The following is a 15,668-nucleotide window of genomic DNA, read 5'->3' as shown; positions in this document are numbered from 1 at the left end:
TCAGTGATAAACCATGAGAAAGCTTAATTAGAAGGAAGATTTTGCTTATGATAGAAATAAGAAACACCAAATGCCTTAAAATAAATCTTGCAAAATATGTGCAGGGAGGAACGTTACAGGGAGGTTGCAAAATTGTACTGAGAGACGTTGAAGATGATCTTAATGTAAAGATACACTACAGTTAGGAACAGGCAGATTTAATATTGCAAAAACTCAAAGTCTACCCCCGATTCATGAATAAAATCAATTAAGATCCCAAACAATATTTCAACAGGATTTTTCCTAGAACACAGAAACAGACAAGCTGTTTATAAAATGTATGCAAAACAATGCAGGCTTGAGAACAGCCAAGACATTTCTGAAGGGAAAAAATGACAACAGGGCTTATTATGAAGCTAAGATAATTAAGACAGGATAAACAAACTGATCAATAAAATGGAACGGAACGCCCATAAACTGACCCACACATACATGGAACTTTGACACGGAATAAAGTGGCAAGGCAGAAAAATGGGGAAAGGAGGAATCATTCAATAAGTGAACCCCAAAAGCAATTATCCGAATAGACAAAGTAGGAATTAAATCTCTGTCATCCACTGATGGGCAGCAATTTGGCATTATCCCCCCCCCTTTTTTTTTTTTACTTTTTGAAACAAACTAATTGGTATAGGTTTAACTGATATGTAATTAAGTACATATTTAAGTGTACCATTAAATGAGCTTTAAACATATAATACTCACCCAATCAAGACATCAAATATTTCCCTCACCCCCAAAAGGTGCTCCTTGGCAATCAATCTCCCCATATTCTAGGATCCAGGCAACTACTGATCTCCTTTCTGTTAATACGGACAACTTGCTGCAGTTTTAGAATTTTGTGTAAATAAAATCATACAATATGGTGTATATTGTGTCTGGCTTCTTTCACTCGGCATAAACAAGCTTCCACCATATTGTTGCGTGCGTAAGTATTTAGCTCCTTCTTATTGCCAAGTGGTGTGTCATTGTATGAATATTCTACCATTTGTTTATCTGTTCATCTGTTGATAGACATTTGGGTTGTTTCCAGTTTGGGGCTATTATAAATAAAGCTGCTTTAAACATTTGTGTATAAATCATTTCATGGGCATGTGTTTTTATTTTTCACGGGTAAATATCTACAAGTGAAACTGGCAGTCATATGGTAAGTTGTATTTAACATTATGAGAAACCGCTGAACCATATTCCAAGCTGGTCCTAGGATTTTACATTCCCACCAACAACGTATGACTGTTAGAGTTGCTCCACATCCCCTGCCAATACTTCGGTTGTCAGTCTTTTTAGTTTTAGCCACTCTGTTGGGTGTAGAGTAGCATTTGATTTTAATTTGTATTTTAATTTGCATTTCTCTAATGGATGGTGATGGAGAACATCTTTGGACATGATTATTGGGATATATACAACTCTTCTTTCGTGAGGAGTGTAGTGAAATCTTTTGCCTATCTTTTAGTTGAGTTGTTAGTCTTATTACTCAGTTGTAAAATTTCTTTACGCAGCTGGGGAACAATCCGATGACAAATTGATGCAAGGATAATATTTTCTCCAGGTCTGCACCTTGCCTTTTCACTTCCTTCACGAAGTCCTTCTAAGAGCGCAAGTGTTTCGTGGATGAGTTCCAATGTGTTGGTTATTTCTTTGGCCGACAGTCTGCTAAGAAATCTCTCACATTTCAAGGTCCTGAAGATTTTAACCTGTATTCTCCTTTAGAAATTTTAAAGTTTAGATTTTATGTTGAGGTCTGAGCTCCATTTCAGGTAAATTTTTGTGTATGACACAAGGTAAGAATCAGGGTTCTTTTTTGCCTTATAACATCTAATTGTTATGGTATCAGTTGTTGAAAGAACTATCCTTTCTCCATTGAGTTATCCTGGCATCTTTGTTGATTTAACACTAAATATGTATAGTGAAAAAGAATATGAAAACGAATGTATGTGTGCATATTTATGACTAAAACATTATGCTGTACACCAGAAATAATTGACACATTGTAAACTGACTATACTTCAATTAAAAAAAAAACCCACTAAATATATGTAAGTCTATCTTTGGACTATACTGTTACACTGATCTATATATCTAACTATCCTTATAAAAATACTGTATTACCTTGATTGCTTTAGGTTTAGTATGTCTTGAAATCAGGTCATCTAAGTCTTCCAAACTTTGTTTTACTGCATTTGGTTTTGTTGTTTGTTTTTCTGGCTATCCTAGGTTCACTGCCTGTAAGTTTTTTTAAATCAACATGGAAGTTTCTTCCCAGAAAAAGCCTGCTGACACTTTGACGGGGATTTGGTTGAACCAACTTGGGGGACATTAACCTGTTAATAATATTAAGTGTACAATGCATAAATATGACATAGTTCTCCATTTATCTGAGTCTTCTTTAATTTCTCTTATTACTATTTTATAGCTTTCAGTGTACAAGTCTTGTTCTTTTCTTATAATAGCTTCTCTGGTTTTGGTATCAGGATAATGTGGTTCATAAAGTAAGATGGGAATCATTCCTTTTTATTCAATTTAATTCAAAAGAGTTGGTGTAAGACAGTATTAATTCTTCCTTAAATGTTTGCTAGAACTCATCAGTGAAGCCATCTTAGCCTCAAATTTTCTTTGTGGGAAGGTTTTTAATTACAAATTCCATTTCTTTCACAGATACAGGGCTAGTCCTATTTTCTGTTTCTCCTTGTATTGGCATTTTGTATTGATAACTTCTATCTTTTAAGGAATTTGTCTATTTCATCTAAGTTGTCAGATTACTGAAAGTTGATTGTATTTCCTCACTGTTTTTTCAATGTAAGAGTGAGTGATAGTTCTTCACTCTTTGTTGTTAAACTGTGCTTTTTTCCTCGATCAGTCTAGCTAGAGGTTTATCAATTGTATTGATTATTACTTTTTGTTTCATTTTCTTCTACTATTTATACTTTTTATATTTCATTGGTTTCCACTCTTTGTTACTTAAATGCTTATAATTACCATGAGATTAATTTGCCCCTTTTCTAACTTCTAAAAAAGCCAGATGAATGAATTTAAATGTTTCTAATATAACCATTTAATGTTATAAAACTTCCTCTAGGCCTTGACTTAGCTGTATCTCACAGACATTAAGTCTGTTTTCATTTTCATTCAACTTAACTTATTATCTAATTTCTCTTAATATTTCTTCCTTGAACTGGGTGGACCCATTTCTAGATATTTGAAGATTTCCAGGTATCTTTCTGTTATTGAATTTTGGTTTAATTCTGCTCTTCAAAAGCCACTGGAGAGAATTAAAAGACAAGCCACAGACTGAGAGAAAATGCTGGCAAGTCATATATTTGATTAAGGAATTGTATCCAGCATATATAAAGGTCTTTCAAAGCTCAAGAATAACAAAACAAACAACCCAGTAAAAAACAATGGGCAAATGATGTGAACAGACGTATCACCCAAGAAGACATGTGGATGGCAAATAAGCATGTGAAGAGATGCCCCACGTTAGTCACTGGGAAAAGGCAAATTAAAATCACAACAAGATATTACTACATACCTACTAGAGTAGCTAAAATTAGAAAAGACTGACCATACCACCCACTGGCAAGGATGTGGAATGACTAGAATTCCCATACGCTGCTAGCGGGAATATAAAAGGAAACACTTTGGAAAACAACGGGGCAGTTTCATAATAAGTTAAACATAAACCACAATATAATCCATCAATTCCACTCCTAGAGAAATAAGAGCATCCGCTCGTACAGAGGCTCGTACATGAATGTTCTCAGCAGCTTTATTTGTGATGATCAAACACTGGAAACAACCCAAATGTCCACAGTGGGTGAATGAATGGTCAGGTATGACTGGATATCCATATAATGAAATAATATTCAGCAATAAAAAGGAAATAATTTATTGCTACAACATGGCTGGATCTCAAAATAATTATTCTGAGTAAAAGGAAACAGATTCATTAAAAAAAAAAACTACATATAGTTTGATTACAAAGAAGCAGGAACAAATTTTAGAGATGATATATACATAGAAAATTAAAAAATAGCTACATTTGGTCTTTGTCCCACTTCTTGGCACAGAGCTCCTAAAAGCCGTGGGATTTCCTGACTGATAGGAATGTCTTATCCATAAGGAGCCCTTTTCATCCATACCTGAGTTTATGCTAATGAGGTGACTTGGAAGGTCCTTAGATAACTTCAGGATAGGGCTGGATGCTAGAGGAGCCAACCACGTGATAAGAGGGTTGGAACTTCCAGCCCCACCACCTGACTTCCAGGAGGCTAGAGATGGAGCTCAATCACCAATAGCCAATGTTGTAACCAATTGTGCCTGTGTAATGAAACTTCAATAAAAACTCTAGAACTAGGAGGTCTGGAGAGCTTCCAGGTTGGTGAAACCACTGATGTGCTGGGAGGGTGGTACTTCTGGATGGAGTACGGAAGCCCTGTACTTCAGCTCTTCCCATAGGACCCTGCCCTGTGCAACAACCACTGTGTAGTTCCTGAGTTGTACCCTTTATAATTAAACTAATCATAGGCATAGGGATTTCTTGAGTTCTGTGAGTTGTTCTAGTGAAATAGCAAACCTAAGAAGGTCATGGTTGGGGGAAGGTACAGCTCAAGTGGTAGAGCACATGTCTAGCATGCACAAGGTCCTGGGTTCAATCCCCAGTACCTCCTCTAAAAAGTAAATTAAAAATTAATCAATAAACCTAATTACCACCCTCCAAAAAAGAAGGTCATAGGAACGTCCAAATTTGTTGTCAGTGAGGTAGAAATGCAGATAGACTTAGGACACAATTTGCAGCTAGCATCTGAAGTGGGGGCAGTCTTGTGGGACAGAGCCCTTAATCTGGGGGTCTGCCCCCACTCTGGGTAGTTAGTGTCAGAAATGAATTGAATTGTAGGGCACCCAGTTGGTATCACAGAATTGAAAACTGCTGGGAGACAACATAATGTATATGTTTATTATCTTAATTTTGGTACTGGTTTAATACTTACAGACAAACTACCAAATTGGACACTTGAAATATGTTTAGTTTATGTTAATTACATCTCAATAAAGCTGGGGTGTTATTATAATTATAATAATAATTATTATTATTATGCCAGAAGGATGAAAACAGCAAAGTCCTGGGTGTGGGAAAACTCTACACAACAGATGACCCCATTTCTCCAACAAAAAGTTTCAAGAGGGAAAATGATAGGGAATCTACAGTTTAAAAAAGACTTAAAAGAAATAACAATCAGACAAAACATATAGATCTTATTTGAAACTCAACTCAAGGAAAAACAAATTCTTGAAAAAAAATTGAAGAAATGTGAATAGATTGAATATTTTATATTAGTTAAGTATTACTTTCTTTAGCAGTGGCAATGTGTTATGCTCATGTTTGGCATTTTAGCAGCGCTTATCTTTTAGAAATACAGATGAAATGATATACCACGTCTAGGTATGCTTCAAAATAATCTAAAGGAAAGTAAAAGGTATGGATGGAACAAGATTGGCGATGTGTTGATAACTCATAAAGCTGAGCGATGATGACATAAATTTGATTGTATGATTCTCTGCTGTATATGCTTGAAATTTTCACTGTAGAAAGTTTTTTTTAATTCCTCTTTTTTAAATTTTTATTTTTAAGGGAGGTACTGGGGATTGAACCCAGGACCTCATGCATGCTAAGCACGCACTCTACCTCCGAGCTATACCCTCCCCCACCCAAAGTAGTTTAAAGACTAGCCACCAGGAATCTGCTCTCTACTGGCCAAAGGCAGGATAGCAAGATTGCTCCCATTATTAAAAGTCTTTGCATTCTGTGTGAAGTTTAATTCTGTTGAACTCTGATGTCCAAAGTAAAATGCATCTAGACAAATCTTTCAAATAATATGTAACATACCACCTAAAAAAAACTAGCAGCACATATGGTGGTTGTAAAGATCTAGCAAGGTGGCTTTGTTGGAAGCACCACCCAGATAAGAGCTGTTACCTGTTTCGACCATCAAGAAACCCAAAAAGCAGAACTTTTTTTTTTTTTAAGATAGGATGACTAAGCAGTCATCCCTAGATTCAAGTCCCTCAAAAGGAAACTGCTTTCTTCCATGTGTAGTTACTAAATGTTTTCCACTAACTATTCATTAAATACCTGAAATAGAGCTACATTATCCAGAGTCACGGTAAAAACTTTACCACTGGATTGAAAACCACCAAACTCCGCCAGATAGAAACTCTGAAGAGGTCTTTAAACGCATCTGGCGCAATGTTGCTGTCAGCTCTTCCCGAGGTGCCGAGGTTCACCAGATCTTTGGCAGCAAAGTCTTGCATGTAATTTGCATAGCATTAAACAACTCCCCATGAGACAGTCTATATTCAGGAGATCACAACCCAATTAAGCTAAATGCGAATTCCTTTGTGGTTTTTCCTCCAATATTTTGACAATTCCCATCCTGTTGGTAATGCCATTTCCTCTGTAATATACTACATGATATTAAAATGACACTAAACATTATTGAATTTCATTAACCAAAACAAAACCCCATCATACACAAAAGTCACCCCCGAACAGATACAATTTGAGGGATGAACAAATAAATGTATGGCGTCATCAGGTTTATCTCATCAAAGCTACTAAAACCTTGTGATCTAAACCGTCCCTTCAAATTGGTTACAAGAATCATTTTAGAATCCATTTACCTTTTCTTTCTTTAACATTTGACATCAACTGTACTTAAATTAAAAAGCAAACAAGCAAACAACCAGTCCATTTACAGTAAGGGCAGAACTGAACAACAGACATTTTTCCAAAAGAGGAAATGCAGATGGCCAACAGGAACATGAGAAGTTGCTCAACATCACTAATATCAGAGAAGTGCAAATCAAAATCACAGTGAGATATCATCTCACACGTGTCAGAATGGCCATCATCAAAAAGAACACAAATAAATGTTGGCAAGGGTGTGGAGAAAAGGGAACCCTCACACACTGTTGGTAGGAATGTAAATTGGTACAGCCACTATGGAAAACAATATGGAGGTTTCTCAAACACCCAAAAATAGAACCACCATACGGCCCAGCAATTCCACTCTTGGGCATATATCCGATAAAAACAAAAACATTAATTCAAAAAGACACATACACCCTGCTATTAACAGCAACATTATTTATAATTGCCAAGATATGGAAGCATCCTAATTGCACATCAATAGATGAACAGATAAAGAAGATGCAGCAGATATATGTAATGGAATACAAGTCATCCATAAAAAAGGACATTTTGCCATTTGCGGCCCTTCATTCACTTTTTTTCCCTCACTTCAAAAACCAGAATTTTATAACTGGCATAAACATTTCCATTGCATCAAAAACAACAAATTACCTAGAAATACACTTAACCAAGGTTACCAATACTCTGAAAGCTGTAAAACATTGACGAAGGAAAAACTGAAGATGATAGATACAAATGGAAAGATCTCTTGTGCTCATGGATTGGAAGAATCCATTTACCTTTTTCTCAAAATACTTTTGAATCAGCAGCGATACATAAGCAGCTTCATTCGAGGGCTTAGGGCGGTGTCTCTGTCTGTGTGGAATAAGCATTAGAGGATGGAAGGCTGGGGACAATGAGAGGCCATAGTGGGGCCGGGAGCATCTTCCTTATTTCCAAGAGTGATTTTTCATGGAATTATCTCATTTACAAGATCCCCAGGGCCTCGTATTTTGCCCAACGCCCAAACTCCTTAGCACGTTACAGGGAGCATTCACAAAGAGGCCCTGCCCTACCTCATCAACCACGTCTTCCCTCTGTCCTCGCACGGCAGCCACGCAGGGCTTCTCCACTGCTCTCGGTATTTCTGTAAGTGCCGTTCTCGCTAACACCTCTCCTCTCCTCCTCATCGTCCGGGATCCGGGGTGGGGTCACTGTCACTAGGACACCACCCCCAAGCCCTCCTACTTTAGTTTCCACTGTGTGTCATACGACACTGTCGTACCATTTCCTGCCAAGTGTTATGAATACCGCCACAGCCATCCTCTTTGGGAGGAAAAGGCAATTCATTCATCTGCTCATTGTGTCACTCATTCATTCATTCATTCATTCAAACTAGGTAGCACATCCTTTCTGGACACTGCCCGTGACACTAAGGATACACGATGAGTCCCACCTGGTCTCTGCCCTGAAGGGGGCCATGTCTAGAGGGGTGACAGTGGAATGAGCTGGAAGTCCCAATGCAGTGTGACAAATATGCGTCCACAGGGGCAATCATGGGGGGGGGGTTGCAGTGTCTAGTATAACAGGGCTGAACTGCAGACCCCGAGGGGCCACTGGCAAAGATGAAGTGAGAGAGAAAGCAAGGGGACCACTCGGGCAGCGTCCAATAACTCACATCAGCCTGAGCCAAATAACTGAAGGAAACAGACAAAGGATGGCAGCGATTAAACACACACACACAGAAAAAACTGCCAGCCAGCATACAGCCTCCACTTTTGGACTCACTTATTCTCCTAAGGATGTGTGAAGAATACCTAAATTACCACCCTTGAGATGGATGTCCAGCTATTCTCGGCTTTTTTACAGCAAACACTTCCTTTGCCAGGACTGACAGATGACGTTTTGTTTCTACAACTGGGAAAAATGCTGACTTGCTGGACACAGACGGCCAGGCTTCCGTGCCCCTCAGTCTTCCCTAGGACCATGTGAACCAGTCTAGAACCTCAGTGAACAAGCACTCTCTGGGTGGACAGACTTACAAACCAGAATATGCTCTGTGCAAGATCACCCAAAGTGACTTTTTCAACTACTTGCCTGTTGATCTGTACACGATACCATTCGTCACATGGGAACTCTTCATTTGTGTCATGTATTAATTAATTTTCTCCTTTATGGTTTCCAGGTTTGGGGTTTCCCTGGGACAGCCTTATATACTCCAGAGTAACAAAAATATATTCGCTACTTAGCCATAATAAAATAATGCTATTTGCAGCAACATGGATGGACCTGGACCGTGTCATTCTAAGTGAAATAAGCCAGAAAGAGAAAGAAAAATACCATATGATATCACTTATATGTAGAATCTGAAAAAAAAAAAAAGACAAACTTATTTACAAAACAGAAACAGACTCAGACATAGAAAACAAACTTAACGGTTACCAGGGTGGGGAAGGGGGTGAGAAGGGATAAATTGGGAGTTCGAGATTTGCAGATATTAACTACTATATATAAAACAGATGAACAAGTTTCTACTGTATAGCACAGGGAACTATATTCAGTATCTTGTAGTAACTTATTAAAAAGTAACTTGTTAAAAAGAATATGAAAACGAATATATGTATGTTCCTATATGACTGAAGCATTGTGCTGTACACTAGAAATTGACACATTTAAACTGACTATACTTCAATTAAAAAAATTTTTTAAATATATTTGCTTATATTTTTCTATTGAGAATTTATTTTTTGGTACAATGTGGAGGAATTATGACTTTACCTGATGGCCAATTATCACGTGCAATCCTATCTCTAACAGACTTAAAATGCCACTGGTATTCGTAAGGTAAAATCAAATTACACTACATAGATGAATATAAATATGCAAACACGTGTGATTTTCCAGCCCGTGCCATTTAAGTGTCTGTGCCGCTACCGAGCACAAACTGTTTGAATTCCCAAAGCAATGTTTTCCATTGGGTAGAACAGATCCCCACTGTTTCAATTTTTCATAATGTTATTGGTTGTTTGTGCCCATTTTTCTCTTCTAGACGAATGAGGATTGGCTCATCACATTCTTTAAAATTCCTGTGTGGATATTCACTGGGACAGATTAATTTGAGAGAACTGACACTTTTCCAATACGGAGTCTCCCTATCTAGAAATATCTTGTAACCCTCCCATTTATCCAAATTTGCTTTGACTTCTCTTTTGTCTTTTTTTTTTTTAATTGAAGTATAGTCAGCTTACAATGTTGTGTCCATTTCTGGTATAGAGCATAATGTTTCAGTTGAACATATACAACCCAACCCTGGAAATAATAATTCCTGAAGATCTAATGCTCATTTCCTAGATCAAATGTCCATGATTCTCTCAGAGGTGTCTTTTGTAGAGTTGGGTGGGAATCAAAATGTAATCAAGACCCACGCCTTCATTTGGTTACTCTATCTCTTAAGTCCATTTGACTGTAGTGCGCCCTCTCTAGCCCCACCACCCACTTTTCATCTTCACGCCAGTAACTGAGGGAGGAAACCAAGATGGCAGTCCTGGAGGATGTCCCCCATTTGGGATTTGCGTATTTGCTTCCTCATAAGATCATTCAGCTTGTTCCTCTCTCTCCATATTTCCTGTAAGCTGGAAGTCAGCTTTGAAGACTTGATTACATTCAAGTCCATCTTTAGGGGCAGGAACACTCACTGGATGGTCTTGGTACTTCGTACTGACTCATATAAGGAGACACATAGTTACTTCCTCTTAGTGTGGGAGGGGAAAATTTCCTCCCCTACCCTCCTGGGGTTCTTTTGGCCCATTTAATAATTAAACTGATACAAGACAAAGTAAAGGGGCAGGGTAGGGGGAGAAACAAGTTTAATTCATACATACAGAGCTCTCATAGAAATAGGATCTAAAGAAATGACCACAGCAGGCAGCTTTTATACTTTTTAGACAAACAATACATTAGTGAAGAACTGACAAGACAGACACATGTGGGCTTGGGGTAGTAAATTAGTGAAGAAGTCACAAGGTTTTGTTTACACAGCCTTCTCGGCCCGGAATTCTCCATCTCTGGTGATAAGGATGTCTCTCGGTCTCCTGTGCACATGGGAGATTTATTTCCTGCTTTCTGGAGACAAAGGAGAGTCACAGTGTTCTTCCTGCATTGGTTGTTTCTCAAGTAACTTTAATTCAAAATCATCAGTATGCCACTTAGGCAGAGCTTGGGGTCGGCCTGTCCTGAGCCCCAATATTAAGTGGTGTGAAAATTCAGTTGGAAAAGTCTGCCCTCTCCATTTAAAATTCCCCCATCAGCCTTCCATTTAGTGGTTTCATACACTGATGATCTTTGCCTCAATCAATAGTTTCAGTAAAAGTTGCAAAATGATGACTTTTTTCCTAATTCCATCATCTCTTACACACTGATCTGCTGCAACTGCCTGATCAACCAGGGGGTTTTGGTTACCCTAAAATGAAGTTCTTACAGGAAACGTAACCCAATGCTTAATCCTTTACCTTTTCATTGCCACGTTTCAGAAACAGAGTTGGTGCCCTATTTTCATTGCCAGTGGTGATCAATACAGTGTTTTGTTTGGAGAATCTCTCTCTCTCTCTCTTTTTTTTTTTTTTTTTTTGGATAGCATGGGATATCAGTTCCCTACTACTGCTGTAACAAATTACTGCAAACCTGATGTCTTAAAACAACAGAAATCCATTATCTTCCAGATAGGTAAAGATCTAGGAAGTCTGAAATGGGTCTCACTGGGCTAAAATCAAAGTACAGGCAGGGCTGTTCCTGGTGGAGGCTCTAGTGGGGAACCCATCTCCTTACCTTCATTAACTTCTAGAAGCCTCTTGCCCGCGTTCCTTGGCCCATGGCCCCATCCATCAGTCCAAGCCGGGAAGGGTGGTCCGTTCCTTCTAGTGAATGCTGTACCCCTCTGACACTGACCCTCTGGCCTCAATGACACAGGGCCCACAGAGTCACCCAGGATAATCTCTTTATCTTAAAGTCAGCACTTCAGCTGCCTTAATTCTATCTGTAGCCATAATACCCTCTTGCCGTGAGACCCGACACATTCACAGGTTCTGGGGATCAGGATGCAGACATCTTAGGGGCTGTTATTTTGTCTATCACAAGGGTTTGAATGCACAGCATATTCAGAGTATTTCAGTCGATTACAGTCACATTCTTTTGCTGTTCAAATTGCCCCACCTTTGGCCAGAGGGAAGTCCTCCTGCTGGGCTCTGCATCTGTTAGATGTGATGCCCTCCCCAACTCTTGGACAGCACCCTTGTGTTCTGATAAGACAGGTAACAGAGGTTCTAAGCTCGGCTCGCCCAGCCCCTACCCACACCCAGGGTGGTTGTGCAGGGGCCGCAGCTGTTTCTCGGGCTTTTCAGCCGGAGCTGACAAATACATACACTTGGAAAGAAAAAATAATCATGAATTTAAAATCTTTTCAGTTCAAATTGAACCTTCTGGGGTTTTTACTTAGTTTCTGTTCTCATATATCCCTTCATTTAAAGTCTTAGTCCTTATTACCCAGCTTTAGCTGTACGGTCTGCAAGAAATAACTGCCCACGTGAGATGATCTCAAATAAACAATAACATTAAGACTTCGGAATGAAGTTTGAAATTTCTTTGCAGCTCCATCTGTCCAGAAAATATAGAGGACATGTGGCATCACCTAGGAAAACTGGAAATGTCCATATCTTATTTACCTCTAGGTAAATAGCCTCTCTGCCTACAGAAAGACTCACACGTAAGCCCAAAGATACACAGGTAAGCATCTTCTCCAACAACACCTGTGATTATGGGCACAGGGTTAGGTGGGTAAGGGTTTCATGACATATCACACAGCAATTCAAAAGACTTGAATTAAGACTCAACTGTATGTTACTGACAAGGAAAAGCTGAATACGGATCAGCAGGTGAAAAAGGCAAGTCACAGATGGACTCACTAATGTGTCTCCAACAAACAAAACTCCATCCCACTACGATATCTGCGAACTTTCTGTGTGAAGGTTACACATGCAACCTGTCATTAATTTTCTACTGCAATTTAGAATGTGCCACTAACAAGATGAGTAACATAAAAAAATCCTTAATGCATCGTGAATACCCGACAAGTATGTTCAAGCCGAGGGATCCCCATTTACCTCCCGACAGGGAGAGATGTGAATTTTCCTTTTGCTTTTTAAAGTAAGGGTGCATCGGGAAGCAAAAAAATGTGTTAAGGGTGAGAAAACAGTATGAACCCCTGCTATGTAGCTGGCCTCAGTTTATAACACTGCCATCACTATTAATAAGTATCCTATTATTTAACAAGAAATTTATGGCATCTTATCTTTTAAGGAATTATTGATATATTTATGATTAAATCAACACCTCCGGTAAGAGTGTACGTAAGTCACAGGGGTACCTCATCAGATCCCTGAGGTCGATCACCCACTGAATGAAGACACTGCATTTTCAAACTGTGTTACTAACGTCTGAAATGGACAACTTTCCTCCACCCAAATCCGAGAACCTGCTTCTCTCAGAAGATTCAGGTGGCAAAAGATAGTCTCTGAGGAGGTCTGTTAAAACGCACAGAATTGGGACGGAGGCTCCACTGTGCCGACTGCTATCAAGGTGATCTCGAACAATTAGCTTTCTCTCTGAACTTGAACTTCCTCCTGTAATGGGGATGACGAGTATCGTGGAGCCATTTCCAAGAATCTGCAAATAGGGGAAAAAGCTTGTCCTCTGACAATGCAAATTCTAAATCAACACGTAACACAAAGAGCAGAGAAATGCCGAAGGCTGCTCGGCCGGCCGGCCTTGGCTGGGGCTTGGTGCTCTCGAATCCAGTGGGGGCCTGCCCGCCATCTGGAGCAGGACACACGGAAATGTGGACAGAGGCCACACGCTGTAGGGGAATTCAAGGATTCCATGCCCAGCGTGAAGCCACCCCGTGGACAAACGACCCGGTCCCAGCTACTGCAGCTGACGAGCCAGAGGCTGGGCCTCCCGACCCTCCGGCCACAGGCCTGTGCCGCCCGAGTCACCTTCACTTCCATGAGGGCCGCTCACAGGAGAGGACGCTCGGGACACGCGGACTCCGGCACCGAGGTGCTCGTGTGAGTGAGCATCAAGTGCCGACTGGGAGAGTTCGTGCGATCTGGGGAGCGGGAATCTCTAGGGCTTCCTTGGATCCTCAAAGGGGTCGTTCACTTTAACATAAGAACCACCAGCCTCGAAGAAGAGAAGGTGTTCATCGGGCATGCCTGGCTGATGGATGCGAACTTCACAGTAAGAGGCAGAGGGACACTCAGTGCAGTGACAGAATCCCGCTTCCCGGTCTGAAAGGCAGAGGGCCGCCCCCAGGACCACAGGAGAGACACGGGTCCAAGGCGGAGCCTGCTATACCCCCAGACAGACAAAATGCCCCTCTCAACATCTCCACGTGTGCATGTCTGGAGAAATTTTCTTCCCCTTTTTCAAGTTTCTCCCTACTACAGAGGATAACTGTAAAAACAAAAGAGCTGATACACATAAAACTACAAGGCACTATATACCAGTACTTACGGGGACTCCAAATTCCATATATCACATAAGCATGAAACACATGTTCGTCAGATGTCCCTGGGTTTAATAAGTTCACACATTCACCTACAGACCTAACTGTTAAGTCCAGCAAGCTGATCTCGCATCTAATCGTTTTCATACTGACCCAACTCACATCCCAGTTCTGGAGAATGCTTCTTAAGAACAAGGAATGAGAATTTTACCAGGTTAGGACCCCTGAGGTCCTTCAAAATCAGTCTTGCTTTTTCTACCACTCGGTCACCATATATGCTATCCCAGAGAGCCCTGAGATAATCCTGGGGCAGTAATGTTTAACTTAAAACTCTGATCTTACAGGAAGGAGCTTCCAGCCTCTATCTCGTGAAACTCTTCCAGTATGAAATGGCCAGAGAAAAACAAGCTTCTCTCACAAAATAACCTGAATTTTTTAAAAATTATAATAATTCGAAACACCAATCTCTTATCAAACAGGGCACTTTATTTAAAGGACAGAAACATACAGGTGCTAGCTGGTCTTCCACATGGAATTAAAAAAAAAAAAATCAATCAAATGATTAAAGGAATCCCCAAACACAAAAACTCTCACTTTTGGGGAGAGGGGGTCATTAACGTAAGTATCCCCTCGGCCTTTGCTTAGAAATCACCACTGTGCAGAGAACATTTCCCTTGCAGCCCAATTCTAGCTGGGATGTTGTGCATAAAATAATAAGTTTTCCTCCACGGTCACTGGAAATGAAACAAGGGACCAGGTCCAAAATGGGACACAGAAAGAGAACACCAAACTTGACACTCTATTCTATACTTAATGTGGTGATGACAAGGTTCACTGCGTCATCCTCTTCCCAGTTAGGGCGTTGTTATGAGAAAAATAGTACAATAGTTGAAAAAAACAAGATGGATTAAACATGACTATGAAGGTCCCTTGACATTTCCATTAGGATTAGTTCCATTTCTAAACGGAGTACAGACCTCCCCACCCCCCCACCAAACAGCGAAAGTCTCATATTTTTCAAAGAAGATACATCGAAAATGTCATCATAGCCTTAGACATTTTCACGATGCAAAATGAAAGGCTGCAGTATTTAGCAGCTGCGGCAAAGCCTTCCCGCAGAACTTCTCGTTCCTTTAACATGAATCCTTCTCAAAAGCCATACAGATACAGAAAATTTAGAAGTGATAACCTGAAAATATACCCAGTTAGCTTTCTAGGTGAGACAATAAAGAGCGACGGACTAACTTAACGACACAAAATACAAATACCAAGAATGGGTTATTCAAGAAAGTTTTCCTGCTGAAAATGAAGAAACTTGCTGCTTTCCCCAGCTAACAGAGTCGGAAGGTTTTGTTTTTCTTTCCTTTTCTTTCATTTTATTTCTTT

At 39.8% G+C, this 15,668-nt stretch overlaps 1 protein-coding gene across 2 annotated transcripts in view; it reads right to left on the bottom strand.

Moving 5' to 3' along the window:
• Window positions 1–15,668, bottom strand: part of GRK3 (G protein-coupled receptor kinase 3) — a 117,063-nt gene that overhangs the window by 93,201 nt on the left and 8,194 nt on the right. The window lies entirely within an intron of this gene.

Source organism: Camelus bactrianus, chromosome 32 (assembly GCF_048773025.1).
Source record: "Camelus bactrianus isolate YW-2024 breed Bactrian camel chromosome 32, ASM4877302v1, whole genome shotgun sequence".
Lineage (NCBI taxonomy): Eukaryota > Metazoa > Chordata > Mammalia > Artiodactyla > Camelidae > Camelus > Camelus bactrianus.
The sequence above is the reverse complement of the archived record's forward strand: the minus strand, read 5'-3'. Positions and strand labels throughout refer to the sequence as shown.